Raw genomic sequence first — 22323 nt, 5'->3', positions numbered from 1 at the left:
TTAATATAAATGTATAAATTATTCGTTGATTTATACAATAAATATGGTAGATTTACGAAAATCTCGACTATCTTCTATGTAATTTTTATACTTTATAGTTTCAGTTGTTTACAGTCTAAACTGTTAGTTACCTTTGTTATATGATATATTCACATAAAGGCAAAATAATAAAATAATAACGTAAATTCTGTCATTCAGAAGAATGAATAGTTCAAAAATAGATAGCAAGTTCGCTTATGACATCTCCATTATACGGTAGTTTAAAGCCATTTATTATATCACCGCGGTTGGTAGATCTACTGAATGCTGATTTTTTAGCACAAATGATAGTGACATGCTTTAGCGCTTATCAATCGATACTTCTCAAAGACTTAAACCAAAAAATTTTAACATGATAAACCGATTTCAGAAAGTGTTATATAAGAATAGATAACCTAAATCTAAAGAATTTCGAATATAAATTATAAAAATTAAGCTTGTAAAATAGTAAAGAATTCAAAGAATTATTCGATTTATTTAAAAATATATATATAAAAATTCTATATAAGATTGTTTATCTATCCATTAAGAGCCAGTCAAATAGTTAATTTAAGCACTGAATAATAAATTAGCTGTTAATTAATAAATTAAAAAGGATATTATCAGCTAGACAAATAGCTTAATTGGTTTAAGTAGAGAATATTTTCAAGATGTCAGATTTTATCGAGAATTAATTACATTCATATCTTCTTTTGATAATATTTTTATTAATTTAGTCATGAACTTATTTAATATATAAATATCGATTTTAATCAACTCTATATCTAAAAATATATAAAATAATTCTAGAAAAAAATATCATAAATGTAAGCTCTAAATCTATGTCAATTTTGTTTTTAAATTCGAATGAAAATATTTTCTATTTTGTTTACCACTTCTATTTTACAATAATAGAGCTTTATATGATACGAAGCGATAAAAAAATATATTTTTTTAGTGGATAAACTACAGTTGTACGCGGAATTTATAAACTGCTTCAGGGTGTTTGAATGTGTTCGAGTACATTCGAAATCAAGCTACACCAGGAAACACAGAATCATTTTGAACGCCTGCTCTAAACAAATTCAACTTTATAAAAATTTGTATTGCTTTTTATTTTCATTCAATACTTCCTTTCGACAATCGTTTTAAAAGATGTTACAATAAAATATTTTCCAATTGAAAATAACTTTTAAATCAAAAGTTTCTAACGTGTTTCACTGGAGATCCCCTGAAGGATCAATTGAATTATCTAGAGAGTTGGGAGTTAGCATTGTAAACGGGTTGTAAACCCTGTTTTAAATAATAAAAATGTAGAAATTCTCATATTTTAAACTTATTTTTTATTATAACATTTATTGTAGAAGTTATAAGAGNTGACCTTAAATATTCTTGTTTGGTTTCGAGCACCACTCGCTAGTAAGTTTTCATTCCAATTTAGTCAATATATTTATAAAGAAACTTGATATTTAATATAGTTTAAGTGTGAAATTTAAACTTTATCACCAGCACACGCAATTAAAAAACAAATGATGTCAAGTAGATGATTTAAAGAAAATTAATAAATTAAAATATATTTGTAAATCTCTGTTAATTTTCTCACCATTTAAACAAGGATTTACAATGTAATGAAAGTAAAAATATTTTCTTTTGTCTGTGATAAGAGATTTTAAACGAGAAAACAATAGAAAAAGACAACATTCCATTTGATTCAAGAGTTATTTACAAAGGACATAAACAACAATCGAGTTAAGATTCAGTCGGGATGCGCTGTTCTATTGAATTAATCGAATTTCAACATGATAGAAATGTTCAAGAAATCATTATTTAAACGCTATTTTATAAAATAAATAAATAGATATAGTGAAAAGTACGTTATAATCTACATTATATTCAATTTAATTTCTTCCTAATTCAAGTTTACAATGATGAAACTACATGATTAGGTCTTCATTTTAGATACTAAACATTGAAAATAAGTACTTGTAGGAAAATATATCTTAAACATTTTCATTAACTCCAATTGAGTATGAGTTTTAAATAAAGAAACTCGCACTTACTGTGCATAAAAACTATTTTAAGTTTAAAATTAAAATTAAAAAATATTTAGCGCTTGTTTACGCAAGAAAAAGAAAACCCAGGAAAAAACACTTGAGCTTTACTCATACTGAATATATAGTCCGAGTAAAGCTGTCAGAATGTCTGTACGTACATTACCACGAAGCATTTCAGAAACTTTCGAAAATACTCTTAAAGTCGATATTCTGATCTTTTTAAATCATTATTTTCAAGATGGGCGTTGTTTAAATATTCTTTCTAATATACAGAGTGAATCAGAAGTTAGTTAACCAGGAAGTTATTATTATTGGAAGTGACTGAATCACGAATAACAACATTTAGCCGTCCAAATTGGTCTTAACCATTTTTAAAATATATATCTCGATTAACTGACTTTTGGGTCAGGCTGTAATTTTGAAGACAATTGAATTTATATATGTATTTTTGTCATAATTTTGGCTTTTTCTACATAGTAATGAAACATATGAGAAGTTTTCTATTTCGGTATTTCCTATTTATAAAATTACTTTATATCCTAATAAAATAATATGTTTTAAATTAAATTTTTATATAGGGTGGGTGATTCAAATGTTTTCTTATGATACAGATACTATACGTGTGCTCTTGTAACATCAGCTGTGTTAGCATGTGTTTGCCATGAGTGGGAGGAAAGTGTTTAGTATAAAAGTATCCAATTAAATAATTATTGTATATATAACAAACTTAATAAGCTCGACATTTTATTATGGTAAAAAGTATATTTTGTTTTTATTTTATTTTTAAAATTCTATGTGTTACGTTACTTATTAAGTATTAAAGATTATAATAATGTGTAATACAGATACATTCTATTTTCTGATGTAGTAAAAAAAATCTACTGATTATATTTCTAATATAAATTTAGTATATTTTCAGTCAAATATTATACCAATAAAAAGTAATATTATCAGTAACGAGATCATTGATCCATTTTAAAATGATAATCTAAATTTGATTGACTTTTATTAGATAAAATTACTAAAATTTATTATACGGTTACGGCATAAGTAACGCTTTTTCCGGATTTTAGTAAAACTAATGTTAATTCGTTTTTTATTTATTTTTTATTTCAGAGCTGTAAATAGTAAAAATGGTGGATCTTCATCACCTAACCTGTTTTTTCGCTGTTTACAGTCCAATAAAAAATTAAAAATAGTTACTACAAATTCGTAAATGTGTTACTAATGCCTTACATTATATAAAAATCCATTCAACGATGATAAATGCAGCTATAGAAATTTATAGTATTCTACATTTTTGTTGTAATTTAGAACGAGTATTGCAAAAAAGTAGCAATTTTTTAAATTCTTTTTAAATAATTGTTTTCATTTATCAAAAATAAATCAATATAATTCAAATTTCAGTAATTATCTTGTTTCATTAAAATATATTTTACAATATTTAGAAAGAAAATTATTTCTTCATGATTATGTGGTAACACATCCAGTTTTATTAAATATCCGGATAATCCAATTCCATTCCTGAGTTTATCGCAATCAATCCGTTTCTGTTTTTGATTTCAAAACATTTTCGGATTATAAAACAGAAACTTGAAAATTGAAAATGTCCTCCTCCCCTCCCCAAAAAAAAAACTCCGAAAAAAAGGATAAAAACATTTTGCATTATTCAATTTACTTTTATATGTATTTTGTATCAGAACAAATATAAAAACATCGCACGAATTTTTCAAAAATGCCGTAAACATTTAAATATATATATATTTTCCTGTTAAGAGAAAAAACATTTTAGCAATTGTTTTAAAGATTCTTTATGTATTTAAAAATATTTTAAATATAATTAATTCTCTTCTGGATTAATTATATTTACAAACAGAATAATATATTTTATATTTATTAAAATAATTTTAGAAGCTTTGTAATCTCATAGGCCCTATATTATTTCTGATAGATAGGGTGTCTCAAAAGTCAGTTAACCGGAATATATAATTATTTTTTTAAGATAAATATTATTATAAATTATTTTAATTATAAAAAATTTTGCTTGTTATTAATTATTTTCAATTGAAAAAATATATATATTTAATTAAGAATTTAATGAAGAAATGTTATTAACAGAAAATAAAAAAAAATGTCTGTTGAAGTTTCTTATGTGTTTACTAGTATTATACATAAGTTTACTTAATGTTTGTCTACAAACGTTTTCAAATTTTTAANGAACAGTTATTTATTGTGACATGGTCACAATGCCAGGCAGAAATTTTTAATAATATTTTAAATTTATTTAATTTAATATTTTAAATTTATTTAATTTAAAATATATGCTTTCCACCTGAAATTAATAGTGGATTGCCCCTGTACATCATACTTTTCCATTAGCAATGGAGTCGTACCAGTCATCTATTAACTGCCTTCAGGGGAAAAATTTTGAATTGAAATAACGTAACTTTTGGTTTGCATCGGAAGTTTGTACTCGTATATAGTTAATCGAGGATTCCAGCCCTGTGGTTTCCATATCTAGTTTCGTCGTTCATCTGGTCTCCATTCTCGAGATTAAGAAAGGATAGACGGACGGACGACAGTGGGAATTTAAAGGTCTACAATTTTTTCAAATTGCAACCCAATGAGCTAAAATCATAAGTGTCATTTTATGTTTTAAAAATAATTTCTTTTAGTTGTGTTTCACAAGTGATTTTGCATGTGATTTTGGCTCGAAGGTCTGAAAGTATGCTGTATAGTAAATGTTTAGGTTACTATCAATATTTAGATTCAATTTCACATGGTTACCGAGCAATGTTTGTTTAGTTTACGAGCAAGACTAGGTTAAAGGTAAAAGCGACTTTCGGAACTAGTACAACGCCAGTGCATTGTTACATTCTAAATCACTCCACACATTGTTTTCGATTTTCTCTTTAAAGAATGGTACAAACATAAGAGATAAACTGAAAGGATCAATAGACGAAGACATATATGAGAAAGCAGAAAACGATGTTGAAAAAAGACAGATTTTCAGATGATTTCTAAGAACGTTTGCAGTTTGCATACTTAAAAGTCAATTAAATGACATTCCAATATATTTTAAAATATTCAATATGTTACATTATTTTTATCCTTTAAAATTTTGCCTACATGTATGATATTTATATAAACAATTTGGTGTAACAATTTGTCTCGATTCTGTTACAACTTTCCCCAGAGGGCAAATTGTTACATTTGAAAAAGTTCCAAATATTTAAGATTTTTAAGTTTATAATATACAAATAATTATTCGGAATAAATATAGGCCTATATAGTACTCAATTATCTACTGGTTCACTATTGAAAATTTCAATATTACAGATGCAGTAGGAAATTATTTAAAAATATGCTAAGATGAAATTGTAACATTCATTTTAATGTTGAGTCCTGTAAAAGTAAAGCATAAGATATCAAATTTAATTAATTTGTAAATTNCGTCCAAATTGGTCTTAACCATTTTTAAAATATATATCTCGATTAACTGACTTTTGGGTCAGGCTGTAATTTTGAAGACAATTGAATTTATATATGTATTTTTGTCATAATTTTGGCTTTTTCTACATAGTAATGAAACATATGAGAAGTTTTCTATTTCGGTATTTCCTATTTATAAAATTACTTTATATCCTAATAAAATAATATGTTTTAAATTAAATTTTTATATAGGGTGGGTGATTCAAATGTTTTCTTATGATACAGATACTATACGTGTGCTCTTGTAACATCAGCTGTGTTAGCATGTGTTTGCCATGAGTGGGAGGAAAGTGTTTAGTATAAAAGTATCCAATTAAATAATTATTGTATATATAACAAACTTAATAAGCTCGACATTTTATTATGGTAAAAAGTATATTTTGTTTTTATTTTATTTTTAAAATTCTATGTGTTACGTTACTTATTAAGTATTAAAGATTATAATAATGTGTAATACAGATACATTCTATTTTCTGATGTAGTAAAAAAAATCTACTGATTAATGTTTCTAAATATAAATTTTAAAAACTCTGTAAATATAGTAATCATTTTAAAAAATTCTACTAATGAGTTGCCTAACATTTCCGGCTGTTATGAAATTTTTTTTAGAATTAACGTTTATATTATTAATCGCAATAAATAAAATTGTGTGTGGCGCCATCTTTTACAAAATTTTGTTATAAAAAACTTTTTATATTATTAATTATTATAAAATGACAAAAGGCTTAATTTTGCGTAGGGATGTGTTTTATAAAAAAAATTGTAAATGATAATCACGTGTAAAATCTTCATTAAGTTCGACTCTCTCTAACTTTCTACCCCATCGACCTTTAACCACCAAAATTTATAAGCATGAATGCCCCCTCATATACAAGATATCATGCCAAATTTCGTTTCTTTTTTTAATTTTTATTCCACTCTGAGATATTAAACTAAACAGACTCCAACATATGATTTTTGGAGAGTCAAATTTGACACGATTCCAATACTTTTTCATTGTTATTTATTCAATATACATAACAGCCGGGAAAAGTAAAAGTGCGTTTAAAATAATATGTAATTTAAATAAATGAAGTAAGAAAATGTTTTCTTAAATCCATTTTAATCATTTTCGATTCCCAAAATTGATTATTATCTTTGGAATCGTTATAAACGGGAAGTGTAATTAAAGAGAGAACTGAACAATTTGTCATTAATTGGTACAACTGGGAGAATTTGCATTGTTATTAAATTTGACGTTTAAAGTGAATTTTAGGAGTTTTTTTTTCTCTTAATTGAGGATTAATTAAGTAGGAAATGTATGACAATTAATGTTAACTTATACGGTAAGATTTTAAGAGGATAAAGTTTAAAAAAAAAAACACATTTTTTAAATAGTGTAGTTTATTCATTTATGCACTATAGCTACATAGAGTAGCACATTATAGTAAAGTAAGGAGAAGCTGAATGGATAGAAAATAAATATAAAAATAAGAATTTCATTTAATTTTTTAATTGTTTCCAAATGGGAGTTAAACCTTCAAAACTCCTTTCGAGTTCATACGGATCTACAGCGGAAGTAACTTTATGTACAGGAAATAATGATCAAAATAAATAGGGGAGATCGGGGCTACTTGTTACAGGATCAAGTAATTAGGTAGGATCTAATTGTTTCTTCTAGATGCAACACTTCACTTGTTCCACTGCACCTAACTTTCCACAGAATGTGGAAAGTTAGGTGCAGTGGAACAAGGGTATCTTACGTGAAATTTGGGGTTTTTAATGTCAAAAGAGCAGTTATTTATTGTGACATGGTCACAATGCCAGGCAGAAATTTTTAATAATATTTTAAATTTATTTAATTTAATATTTTAAATTTATTTAATTTAAAATATATGCTTTCCACCTGAAATTAATAGTGGATTGCCCCTGTACATCATACTTTTCCATTAGCAATGGAGTCGTACCAGTCATCTATTAACTGCCTTCAGGGGAAAAATTTTGAATTGAAATAACGTAACTTTTGGTTTGCATCGGAAGTTTGTACTCGTATATAGTTAATCGAGGATTCCAGCCCTGTGGTTTCCATATCTAGTTTCGTCGTTCATCTGGTCTCCATTCTCGAGATTAAGAAAGGATAGACGGACGGACGACAGTGGGAATTTAAAGGTCTACAATTTTTTCAAATTGCAACCCAATGAGCTAAAATCATAAGTGTCATTTTATGTTTTAAAAATAATTTCTTTTAGTTGTGTTTCACAAGTGATTTTGCATGTGATTTTGGCTCGAAGGTCTGAAAGTATGCTGTATAGTAAATGTTTAGGTTACTATCAATATTTAGATTCAATTTCACATGGTTACCGAGCAATGTTTGTTTAGTTTACGAGCAAGACTAGGTTAAAGGTAAAAGCGACTTTCGGAACTAGTACAACGCCAGTGCATTGTTACATTCTAAATCACTCCACACATTGTTTTCGATTTTCTCTTTAAAGAATGGTACAAACATAAGAGATAAACTGAAAGGATCAATAGACGAAGACATATATGAGAAAGCAGAAAACGATGTTGAAAAAAGACAGATTTTCAGATGATTTCTAAGAACGTTTGCAGTTTGCATACTTAAAAGTCAATTAAATGACATTCCAATATATTTTAAAATATTCAATATGTTACATTATTTTTATCCTTTAAAATTTTGCCTACATGTATGATATTTATATAAACAATTTGGTGTAACAATTTGTCTCGATTCTGTTACAACTTTCCCCAGAGGGCAAATTGTTACATTTGAAAAAGTTCCAAATATTTAAGATTTTTAAGTTTATAATATACAAATAATTATTCGGAATAAATATAGGCCTATATAGTACTCAAGTATCTACTGGTTCACTATTGAAAATTTCAATATTACAGATGCAGTAGGAAATTATTTAAAAATATGCTAAGATGAAATTGTAACATTCATTTTAATGTTGAGTCCTGTAAAAGTAAAGCATAAGATATCAAATTTAATTAATTTGTAAATTTTTCTGTTATATTTTTTATGCAAATGATAAATTTTAAAATTATAAACGAATTTTTCGCATGTTTTTGATTTATAAAAATAGAAAAAGTGATGTTTGAAAATAATATACAAGTGAAAAATGATAAATAGCATAAGGAGTTATTACAAATCTATCATTTCCAGAAAGTTTGACTTCATCTATTTATCATTTCTTCAAGTCAAAAGATTTAATATTTTTAATATTAAATTTTTTAATACATATTTTTCGATTTTTTTGTATATTTTTATACGTAAAAATGTAATAAGTACATTTTAAAATAACTTTAATTAATTGCATATTAAATGATTGATTTAATATTGCAATTTCTCAACTAAATATTTAAATTATTTTTAATTCTTGAAACAAAATATAATGTTTATAACATCCGTTCGATTAATTAAAATATTTAGAAAATATCAGATTTATTTTTAATGCACGTACAATTATTATTTACAGGAAAGTTTATTTGGATTTAGTAAATTTAAAACAAATAATTGCAACACAATTTAACTTTCTATATCCTTAGGATTTACCTAAAATCTATAAAAGTGAAGTTTATTTATATACAAAATATGAACTTTAATGCTTAAATTTATATAATTTTAACATTATTTTTTATATTTTAAATTCGATTTATTGATATTATTTATATAAATATTAACTTATAAATAAAATCCTACTTTTACCGATAAAACTATGATAAGTACACCGACACAAACAAAATAGCATTCAATTAAATCCGATTGAAAATTAGATTACTGTTAAATATTTAAAGCTGTTGAACAGTTAAATTATGTTGGAAGCTATGCCTAAATTTTCAAAAGCATATTAAAATTTCAATTATGTAAGCGGTCATTTTATAATACAATTTATTAAAATTTAAAGATAAGTATTTATTGTTAGAACTAACTTTAATAATGGTTTTAGAAGCTTTAAAGATGAAAACTTAATCTTTCTTTAATCAATTTTAATATTTTAATCATCTGTATAATTAATTACATTCAGTTATTTCATCAATTATTAATATTTGTTTTTAAATTATTTTCTTTTTCTGTTTTTAAATTTAATCTTAAAAATTACGTTGATGTAAAGGTAACTTTTTAAGTTACCGAGGCTATTTGTTCAAATATATTTAAATTATTAACATATATTAATTTTAATAATATTATATTTTATATGAGAACAATAAAGCTTAAGTAATAAAAATTTATATATAGTCAAACTTCGATATAATACCCCTAGATATCTTTACCCTGGTAAATCACCAATGAATACTTGTGAACGACTTTCTCATAAATATTAGAGGACCTTTCCGTATCCATTTTGCAATGCAAACTGACAAATTATCACCATTATATCACATAACATGCAAATTGTCAAACTCAACTTGTGTGTCAATCTCATTATTATTTAAATAACATTTTTGCTAGGACAATAAGTATAGACTTAAATTTTACAAAAAAAAACGAGTTTTCAAAGTGTTCTTCTTTGTCCCTTCGTAGTTTTTTTAAATGTATAACATTTATAAGTGTTTTATGTCGCCGTCAGAGGGAAGATTGTAATGTTTTGCATGTGAAGAAGGACAAGAAGCCTCTAAATAAAGGTCGACACTGCCGTGAAATTGTTATTTCCTGATGGTATACGATGGGACAAAGAAGAAGGACACTTAAATTTCATCTATGGAAATTTTACAAAAAAATTATTTTTCACTATTATTGTCTGAGATATTTCAATTTAACTAAGGAGATCAGATGTCAGACTTCCATATACATACGCACGTTCAAAGTTAATATTGAAAAGCCGACTTACGTAAACAATACTCAACAATGGTTCTGGATACTTCTATAAATCACCCTACAATAGAAAAGCAATAAAAGTGTTTTTAGATATCTGCTGAAAATTTGGGCACACAAAGAGATAATATCCCAAAAATATTCTCTTTATTCAGATGCTTTTCCTATATGACTGATGGGTCTACATATAAATTTGTAAAAACGAATATTTAAATTTATTTCTATCTTTACATTCAAAGAGTAGTTTTTTAATTTTTATTCTATTTTTCATAGTAAGCAGATTGATATAAATTAGACTACACATTACTGCACTGTTGTACAGTACAGTATTTACACGGTCTTAGCCATCGAGAAAGGAGGGAAATCAAGGGATCTTTATAGAGCCCAGGAATCCCTAGTGATCTCGACACCTACATTAATGTTATTTTTACTAACAGAAAATAAAATATTTAAGACCACTTTTAATTAATTAAAAAAAACATTCTACATATTTCGTTTGTTAAAAATTGGCAAAAGAGACCGACTAAAGCGAAGAGGAAGCCCGCTCTACACCCAAGCCCCATACACGCTCTTGACAGACCTGGTCTTAGCAAGTGTTTATAAAATTGCACGCAGTTTTTACGAATTGAATTATTATCAATTGTTTATGTAAAAGTCGATCATGTGACTCGTTTGATGACACGTCCAAGTGTCCAGTCACACACGCTATAAAAAAGACTACCGAAAAATTACGATTTTCTGATTTTTTTGAATACTGTAAATTGTTTATTGAACACCAGAAATCTCATTTGGAAATATCTTTTTAGAAATTTTTTCAACTATAAAACGGTTAACTGACTTTTGGGCCACGCTCTATTATAATTAAATTCTTAAATCCAACGTTTGATTTGCGAATGATAAAATTTAATTTTAAGTTAACATATAAAATTATAATTTTAAAAAGTTTTAAAATTAAATTTAAGAAAAAAAAGCGAATATTATAAAGTTTTGATATGTTTTTATGCGAATTTAATTAACTAAAAATTTATAAATAACAATCGATAACCGTTTTTTTACGTACTGATTTTAATAGAAGTATTTAAGGCAATAAACAAATAAATATTTAATAATTATTTAGGCTGATGGACAGTTTAATATTTACCGTACGTCGCCTTTGGCTATGAGATATTAAATAGCAAAGATAAGGTTAAGATCAAATATTCGAGTCTTAAATTAAACATTTGATGGCGATGGTTATTAAAACGTTGGCGATATCTACTGTAAAAATATTAAAATGTTATATAAGACTAAGTCAACATGCCTTTTCCTCTAGAACATCCACGTTTTGGGTCAGCCGGCTTTAAATCGATAGTACATAAACATTCGTATGATCCACCTTTGTTTCGACACCCCGCTCCATCCACACATATGTTAGGATTTTGTGAACAAATGTCAATTTCTGTAAAATAAATAACATCAGGTTATATAAAACTAGAAATAAAAATATTATTTTACCTTATAAAATTCAAATTAAGACTGTTAGAATTCAGCTAGAAACAAAATTTTACTTTATTTTTATACTGTACAGTACTCTAATAAAATCGAGTAAAATATACACCTATAAAGGATTTAAGATATAAATATCATAAATAATAAATTTATAGTAAAGAAGTAATTTGAAAATAAATAATTTATAGTTGTTTATCGTGTCTTTGACCTTAAATATTCTTGTTTGGTTTCGAGCACCACTCGCTAGTAAGTTTTCATTCCAATTTAGTCAATATATTTATAAAGAAACTTGATATTTAATATAGTTTAAGTGTGAAATTTAAACTTTATCACCAGCACACGCAATTAAAAAACAAATGATGTCAAGTAGATGATTTAAAGAAAATTAATAAATTAAAATATATTTGTAAATCTCTGTTAATTTTCTCACCATTTAAACAAGGATTTACAATGTAATGAAAGTAAAAATATTTTCTTTTGTCTGTGATAAGAGATTTTAAACGAGAAAACAATAGAAAAAGACAACATTCCATTTGATTCAAGAGTTATTTACAAAGGACATAAACAACAATCGAGTTAAGATTCAGTCGGGATGCGCTGTTCTATTGAATTAATCGAATTTCAACATGATAGAAATGTTCAAGAAATCATTATTTAAACGCTATTTTATAAAATAAATAAATAGATATAGTGAAAAGTACGTTATAATCTACATTATATTCAATTTAATTTCTTCCTAATTCAAGTTTACAATGATGAAACTACATGATTAGGTCTTCATTTTAGATACTAAACATTGAAAATAAGTACTTGTAGGAAAATATATCTTAAACATTTTCATTAACTCCAATTGAGTATGAGTTTATAGAGATTGTATGTTTATATTACATTGCTTGTTGTAGAGAACGATTTATAGAGATCAAATATAATTACGAGAAAGCATACAAGAAAAACGGAACAAATAAATCTGATAAAAGAAGTGGACTTATATAATATAAATAAAATTTAATTTAGAATAATGATAAAAGTATATATATCATTTATTAATCAGGTTTTACAGCAAAGAATAACAGGAAATTTATGTAATATTAAACCACTTACAGAAATTATTTAAATTGATAAGCACTATCAGACTCTAACCTATTTTTTAAATCCTTTTATAAGTTTTATTTCTATTATTTTTTCAAAACATTTCCTAGTTTTTTAACCTCTATTGTTCGTTTTTTAGAACAAATCCATACTTACTAAACTATGTACAGTACGGACAAACCTCGATATAACGTCTTCCTACTAATACAATGAATAATTTAAACGGATCTTCACTATTAATAGAGAACCCTTCAGTATCTATGAATTACTAAATTTACGATTTTACATTATAAATGACATTGGTATCATTAAATTACATAATTTTCAAACATTTAAACTGTATAGCATTCATTACCGTTTATAATTCTTAGTTTATAAAGTACCTTAGTTTAGCGCCGCACTCGCTATACTACTAATTTCCGGGGTAAACGAATAGTGGCGATAAATCGAAGTTTAATTGTACTTTTATTGCTTGTGGCATAAACACCTACAGACTAAAAATGATTAGCAGAATCCATAAAGATAAATCAGCTTCAAATATAAAATTATTTATTTAATTAAATATTTAAAAAAATAGTAATTATATTAATACTCGAATAAATTCCACAAAGAAGCACATTTTAAAATATTCTTAAAATAAAATTAAATAAACATTTTACTGTTTTTTTTTTTTTGTTGCAATGCTCTTATTTGGCACGGAAATTTACTTTGCTATAAATATCCATAATACATAACACGGTATGAAAATAAGAAATGTAAGAGACAGTATAATATACTGTAAATATATTTATTAAATTGGTTTATTTATATTTATCTCAGGTTTTCATATTATATGGTATGATGACTTTCAACTCGAATAGATACGCGGTTTTAACTTTATATTCTGAACATGACTACATGTAATCTATAAGTCAGTGAACTTAAGTTTTCTTTATTAAAAAATATATAACTTTCTTACGTAATTAAGCAAGTATAAATGGTTTTAAAATGTCTTTATTAATGATGAAAATAATGAATTGCAGATAAAATTCTGAAGTGTTTGAAAATATATTTATGTAACGATTTCATAATGGAAACTATTCATGTAATGACTTATAACCAACAAATTTGAAGCATAGAAGCGAAAATATCATTTCACTTATAACACATAATAACAAACAGAATCTTTTAACTGTAATTATTCAATTTTAAAATTTTAAAATATTATAGAATTTTACAAATTCTAAGCGTAGGGTTTCAGAAAATGTCCGTCCATTAATTACGTGTACAGTTTAAGAGAGAAGGGAGCTGAGAAAAAGTACATCATTGTATACTACGGGGAGGTAGGGGGTCGATCATTGTCTATGTGGAAACTTTCAATGGTATTAATGGCGTGCTAATTTGTTCTTATAAGCCTATTTACTAGTCACGTGAATAAAGTATCAGCAGCTTTCAGTGTCATTTATTCAACATCAAGAACTCACAAAATTTTGTATAGGTAAAAGGAAAGGGTTTTGCCAAAAGTACAGGGTAAGAAAGAAAGTCACTTAACACTCCTGCTACAGAGTATATGATACTCAAAGAATGTACATTGATCACATCATGTAACGTTCATAACTCTGTAACCGTTCGAGGTAGGCCAATAAAATCTTTCAGCAATCAATTCCTTATGAAACTCTGACCTTAAATGATATATCATACGACTCTCTTCCCATTTACAGTTTCGGAGTTGCATTCAATATGGCCGTCATAAGATGGCAGCCGTGCGTATAAGACACATCAATCTGTTTCCCCTTCGATCTAATGTGTTCCTGACATAAGCGAATTAACTTTGGGTACATTCTATATCCTGTAGCAGGTGAGTTAAGTGACTTTTTTCCACCCTGTACATCATTGTACACAATAGGGAGGGATCAAAAATGGTTCAAAAACTGTACGGTCCCAGTAATGTTATCATATTTCATTAAAAATATCTATCACATGGTTTAGATTTTATATTTTCGTGCCGTTTTTTATAAAAGGTCTTTATTATTATTCGTTTCGATTTTTATTAAATATTGTATAGTAAGACTTAAATTACTAAACGACGCTTAATTTTATAAACACACCTTCAATGAATTTAATAAAAAATCAGATTAATAACTTAAATTCTCATTAATATGTTGTAATATCCTTAAATGTTAAGTCTATTAATGTGGATATATTATCACAATTGGCAATGTTCTTAAAGCTCTAAAGCCAGATCAGATAAACGTGATAGTTATGTAATAGTGATATAAATTTTCACTACATCAGCAGCTATGTCTGTGAAAGGAAGGGCAGTATTCTGCCTGAACATTATCGTATTGATTCATCCTCATTATTGAAGGTTAGAATGAAGGATTTGCTCAGTATAGATTCGCATACCATCAGAAGATGAAGCAGATTTGTAAGGAAGAACTCATCAAAACAGGATCAGCAATTAATTCATCCCAAACATACATTTTCCACTTTCCTTGAATGTAGTATCTAATATTACTTCTCATTTCTTGTAATAAAGAATTTGCAGTCTTCCGTTTCGAAATTAAATACGTTAAGAAAATATTTTAAAGTTAATCATCCTCACTTAGAATACTTTTTTGAGATTGTTGTTTACACGAACGGCACTGAACACGATATCACTCTCGTAAGAAACTTAAATGCAGTTGATATTGAAGGCAAATCAATAGAGAGAAGTTACTAACCGTGACTAATTACTCCTATGGGAATAATAATATCGTATAATTTTTTTAAATCAATGTTTAGATAGTTTAAAGAATAAAATTCAAACGTATAGTACCCTACTCCTTCCTCACTTCAAACGTTTAGTATATATAGGCCTATATAAAGGGAGCTTGCATATAAACATATTGAAATTTATATCTATAAAATATGAATTATAACTTATGAAACAAATTATTACAAATTATAGTCTAAATTATATAGAATATTATATAACATATAATATTAATTATATATAAATTATAGAAACGATCTGTATTTAATGTAGTAAATACACTATTTCTGGTTCAGGATTAAGGATGATGTAAACTCTACTAGTTGACGAGTTTGGTTTCTCTCGATCTAGAATTCAATATTTTCTATAAAAAAAGCATAATAAATTTGATATTCTATTGAATTAATCGCTATGAAATCTGTGCAGAATTGATTGTTTAATGTTTTTCTAAAAATAGAAGTTAATTGCAACTTTTTTCTTGCAAAGTGTAATGTGTAATGATCATCGAAAACTCCTCTAATTGTTTATAATTTTGCTTAAAAATTAAATTTTAAACTTATTTTTAGTTAAAGTTTTTATATACATATAACTTATATTGTTGATTATGTATATATAAGTGATAATTCTAGGTAACAGCTGCGGTTTAGCAGTTTCGCCTATAAAGATTTCTGAAATTTTTCTGATACTATCTTTTATTGCTGTAGGAAATTTAAGCTTAAATATTTCCCTTATTAATTAATATAGTTCTACAAACAAATTAGTTACAATTAAGATTTTAAAAAAATTCAGTAAATGCTAATTCTTAATAAATTTTCATCTATATTATTTTAAGGAATAAATAAAATTGAATGTAACAATTAAAAATAATCGCAGGAAAACTAAATAAAACGAATAGAATAGTTTTAAAGGCGCTTCAATCTATTTATAAAGTTAATTAGAAAATAAAATTACATTCCGTATCCACTTTAAAATAAAATAAACCAGCAACGAGTTGCTCAAATTTTCCGGCAACATTTAAAATTTTTCTGGCGCCATCTGTTATCGTATTTTATTTTAAAAATTTTTATATTTATAACTATTATAAAACGGCAATAAGCTTAATTTTGAGGGTAGGAATAGGTTTTATAAAAAAAATTGTAAATGCTAATAACGAATAAAATCGTCATTAAGTCTGACTTTATTGGAGATACACAAGCACTTTATTATCTCCCCACTCATTCGATCTTTAACCACCAAAATTTAATAGCATCAATCCCCGTAATACACAAACCTCAGTGAAAAATTTCAGAAATTTTCTACAAAATGCACAGGAGTTATTAAGCATTAAAGAGGGTGAATAAAATTGTGTCGCACATACACTAATATCCATATAGACAGAAATTACTCCCGAATTTTATTGCATTTCTCGACATTTCAAGGTGTCCTGAGTCCAAAAATGTAAAAATCTTGGGGGTTCATTTTTTGACCGATCGCAATAATTTCCCTCTGTTATATATAACAGCAGGGAAAGTAAAACGAGCAGGAAAAAGTTATTTTATGAATTAATTTTTAAAGAAATTAAACTCACTTATCTAAAATCAATTTTTTTTTCCTAAGAAATATTTTATATTTAATCTTATCTTTTTCATAAAATAATCGCTTTGTAATCGTCTTATGAAAAAGGCAATATGAAAAATTTCATTGAAATATATATATAATAAGCATGATTTTTGGTATAGTTTTGATGCACTACTACGTGTATACTGGCTTTTTAAATGATTTTAGTATTAAAAATTCTCGAATTTCAAGTGAAAATATTTATCGATCTTTATAAAATAAAATCTAATGAAAAAACTAAAATTATCGACCCTTTTTCTTTAGTTTTTCTATCAAGTTTATCGTATTTACATTTGTTATGAGTCCGATAATGTCACGTTTAAGTCGTCACGTTCTGATGCATTCGAATGTATGAAGAAAGTTATGATGTGACCAAATTAGATTTTATATCGTACAGTACTGTACATGAAAATATTCAACAAAGGAAACAAGAACTTATATTTTTTTCATTTCTATTTTAAATAATTAATGATTTTTATTATTAAGATCTTTGTTTGTCACTTGTCAGTATAAATCTCGAAAAGTTTAGAGATTAGCTCCAAATTTAGGAAAATTATAAACATTCTGAAAACTAGATAAAAACTGATTAATTTTCTTTTATTTTCAACAATAATTTAACAGATCGCGTGACAGAATCGCGTCACACGATTGTGTGACAAAAAGATTCGCATGCCACTTGGCCAGAGCCTTAGTACTTTTGTTTGTTAATCAACTTGGACTATCGGTGATGTTTGAAAAAACATTTATGATGGCAAATATGATTTATCGAATCCGCAATACCATCGTCTTGCACGTGCTAATAAAAGGTACTTCTGGATCAGTCGCTGTGACTTATGTACTGTTCTGTACTGTACATGTAATACGATATTGCAGGTATTCGTAGTATTCAAATTTAATTCTTATCAAAGTAATATTCAAGGATTCAAATATTCTCTGATAGTATTCGTTCATCTCTAGTGAAAACAATAAGAATAAGATAACACAGTGCTTCAATTTGTCTTTATACAGATTAGTTAGTAACTACAATAGTACGTACTGTACCTAGTATACGAAAACAAGTTTAACATATTAAAAATTACAGAGATTAAAGTAAACGATTAATTAGAGGATTAAAATTCCTCTGGAAGTCGGATCACGGAACAACTTTGTTTCTGTATTACTGTAATGTGATTAAAATTTCCAGCGGAAGAGCAAAACACTAGTTCTTGGTACCGTGCGATTCCTGTATATACAGATTTTACTATACTTTTGGTTCTTAAGAATAAATTAAACTTTATTTTAAAAATTTCTCTAAATTATGAGATGGAACTTCTAAATTTGTCTTTTAAAATCTTAAAATTATATCTCTGTTGTAAACTGTATTTAGTTTAAATTTAAAAGCTATTAACATAACATAAACGATAGTAAGAGATTATGTAGGTAAATATTCGTTTCAGAAATTATAATTATTTGAAAACGTGCTCAATTTAGAAATTAATCGACTGAATGTTGTGTAAAAAATTATAACAATGTATGATATTTCTATACTAAAGTAATAAGTTTCGCTGTAGCCATTAGCATTTCACGCAAGATATTACGTTGATTTATTCTGTTAATCTTTCTCTAAAATCTCCGTGTAGTAAGAATCTCACTGTACACATTCTACTGAGATAAATCACCGTAACTATTTATCTTAGTAGAATATGTGCTTTTTTTAGGAAATCCTAATACCAAAAGGTTCTTAAATTAGATGATTGTGTAGTTTTTCTTAGAGGAAACTGCGACGATTTGTAATACATATGACTTTTATTAGTCATAAGTTCTTAATGAATATGTACGGTTGATTTTATAAAATTGTCAACTTTCAAACATTTTGATAAAAAGTTCTTTTTACAATATAAAAAATTCATTTTCAATGAGTATTTCTTAATGAGCAAACATTATTTTTCTTCATTTTTTTAAAGTAGTCTGTTATACAATTTAAAATATTTCTTAAAGTACAAAATATTTATTTTAAAAATAATTTTTTATAAACCTTGTATAAAATTGCTATGAATAAAGTAAGGCAAAAAAAAACAAAACAAGACTTATTACTTAGTAGTATCTTACTAATGGATATATCAACAAAATTCTTATCCTAATGTGACTTGTTTCAATCAGCTAACTTTTGTTAGAATTGTGTCCTTGAATAGAATCAATGATTCGGCTCCTTAATAGAATAGAAAAACTTGTTATTCGTTTATCACAGTGATAGGATTTTTAACAAAAATATTACAACGCTGAAGCACATATTTTATTTGTCAGACGTCGCGCTGTGAAATTTTAATTTTTACGAACTGAAAAGTTCGTAAAATTTAAAATTTAAGTGAAAAGAAATTGATTCGAGGATACACAGGATATTCAGAACACAATGATGCAATTAAAGAAATATCTTTCAAGGATTTTTGTTGTTATTTCTAATCTTAGAAAGCACAAATCAATAGAGCAAATATTTAGAAGAGGATAAATATTAAAACTGTTATATCTAATAGAATAAATGATTTTAAAAGTAATTTTCGTTTCATTTTCAGCTACTTCTTGCATTATTGTTTATTTTATAGCTACAGTAATAATTGTTTTCTAAGAAAAACAATAATATATCTTTATTAATAAACCAAATGATCTTGAGTTCGAGCCTCACCAACGCTGGCCACGAGGAGTTTTCCGGATTTTCTTCATATTTCACATTTATCATGTTCAAATTTTACAAATATCAGTGCAAACACGTATATACAAATTGTAGTTCATTTTAAAACAACGTTTTAAAATTTCAAGAAACAAATTTTTATTTTTATTTTCTGCAATGCTTCGTTATATCCGCCACTGCGTGCAGACAGACAGCTCTCTGGTTTAATTTGTGACAAGAAAAGAAACATACTAAATCCTGAAAGTTTTCGAATTCTTGTTTTCTTAAATAAAATCTGAAGTAGGTAAATGAACACAATTATTTTTTAATGTATTGTACTTGAGCATTAAAAAAAAGTAACCTCTATTTTGAGTTTTTAAGTTAAGTTTGAAGTTTCATTTCTTAAAATTTAGAAAATTTTTTTCTTTTTGCTTTATTAATTTATTAATACAGTAAAACCTTGCTAAGTCGAATTGCGTTAACTCGAAGCTGTCTACGGGTCCTAGGTAAACAATACGGTCTTGTTAATTCTAAATTTCTGGGACTTTTAACTCGAACTTCCAAAGAATTTTTCCCATTTAGGCAGATTTCTGTTTTATTTAGTTTCCGTTTAAGACTGGTTTTACTGTATTAAAGTAAATAAAGAAGCTTATTACTGAATATTTCTATACACGTGTATATAAGTACGTTTATTTTAATACAATTGCGAAGAACCATTGGTAAATAAATTATTTTCAAAATCTTATATTAGGAAACATATTTATTATTAGTTTATAGCAGTGACTACCAAAATGAGCGCTATCGTCCCTTAGAAGATTCAAGGAGGCTCTGGAAGACAAGAGTCTGTAGGGGTGGTCATTTTGAATTTCTGAGTTGAAGCATATATAAATATAGCCTATAAGAATTAAAAGTGGAACAATAGTCCGAAAAGTTTAGAAAATACTGATTTTTAATCTATAAAGCTATTTGAAATATTGTTCTCCAATCGACTCGATTGTAGCGAGCAACTTGACAGTCAACTGTTTTCAATTAAGTTATGACAAACTTTTTTTTTTTATCATTCCAAGAAAGTTATTAAATACATGCATCGTGAGGGGAATGCTACAGAGTAACTACAAAGAATTCAGTTAATTAGAATCTCATTTTTTCCCCACAAGAAAAAATCGAGTAATTCACGTTTCCGCATCAGAAAATCTTTAGCAAAATATGTGGATTTAGTATATAAATCACCTCATTTTAATTATTTTGTAGAATTCTAAAAATGATAAAAAAATTATTTTTCGTATTTTTAGAATATTTCTTAAACTGTCAATTTAACTCTTTCTCTCTTTTTCTACATACATACATATATATATTTGAATACATTTCTTATAATAAAACTCTGTAAAACATTCACTATTATCCTTAACTTTAAGAATAAACAGCTCCCCACTTAATTACTAGATGCCAATTAAGGTAAACATTTAAAAATGTTGCAGAATCTTTAATTAATAAATAAGCTGTAGAGCATTATTTACGTATTTTCTATGTTGACAGCATACTAATGATTGTTGCATTATACATGAACACGATTCTCTTTGTTATAAGTTATGTATAAACTAACCATAACGTACTCGTAAATAAAATATTTACACGTATCTATATAAATATGGACGTCTCCTTTAGGGGCGAACCTTATTTGAAGAGAAATAATGCTAAAACGTGATAATAGCGTGACTCTTTACCATTTATCAATTAAATATCATGCATATAAAGCATTAATTTTTTAAGTGTTTATAGGAAATAATGAAAACCAATCTACATATTAATTTAAATTAAGGTTGCCTTAAAGTTCGTAGAAGAGCACAATGCATCATATCAACCACGCTGACGTAATGATGCATTTGTGTGAAACTCGTGGTGTGAACATATAGCAATTCGTCAGCGAATCGAATAGAACAAAACAAACAACTTTAACACAATACTTTGAGAATTAACTGTAATTGGAATTGTCAAAAATAGGCGTCAAAATAAATTAAATACAGTCTTATTTAAAAATTATCACACTTTCTTATCCGTATCATTCCCGCCCACATTAGTTCGAATATGGTAGATTCTATTGTATTGTAAAAGTTTGTCGTATTAATTACCAAACTAACCGTTAATTGTTGTTTGCGTACACTAACAATGCTTACATACTTTCTGTATTAATGCATGTGTCATAGAGTAGTAATACGATTAATAAATATGCTGATTAAAATGTAACACTTGTAATATTGATATTTTCCACGTATCTCTTTCAACACATGTTATATATAGTAAACATTAAGCAGGTATAAGATGTTACAGATGAAGTTAATGATTCGATTTTTAATGAAATGATTTTATTTTTGTATTAAATAGATGATATAAT

General features: G+C 26.5%; 1 protein-coding gene across 1 annotated transcript in view; it reads right to left on the bottom strand.

Moving 5' to 3' along the window:
• The window catches only part of LOC111625989 (BDNF/NT-3 growth factors receptor-like), a 30745-nt gene extending 18931 nt beyond the window's left edge, over positions 1 to 11814 (bottom strand). The window contains exon 1 of the mRNA XM_023369257.1: positions 11681 to 11814. The gene's annotated coding sequence lies outside the window, so the exon portion shown is untranslated. The remainder of the gene's footprint in view (positions 1 to 11680) is intronic.
• Positions 11815 to 22323: the final 10509 nt, after the last annotated feature.

This window comes from Centruroides sculpturatus, unplaced genomic scaffold (genome assembly GCF_000671375.1).
Source record: "Centruroides sculpturatus isolate CEXI.00-Female unplaced genomic scaffold, Cexi_2.0 scaffold63, whole genome shotgun sequence".
Taxonomy (NCBI): Eukaryota; Metazoa; Arthropoda; class Arachnida; order Scorpiones; family Buthidae; genus Centruroides; species Centruroides sculpturatus.
Note: the sequence above shows the minus strand (reverse complement) of the source record. Positions and strands in the feature narration are given on the sequence as shown.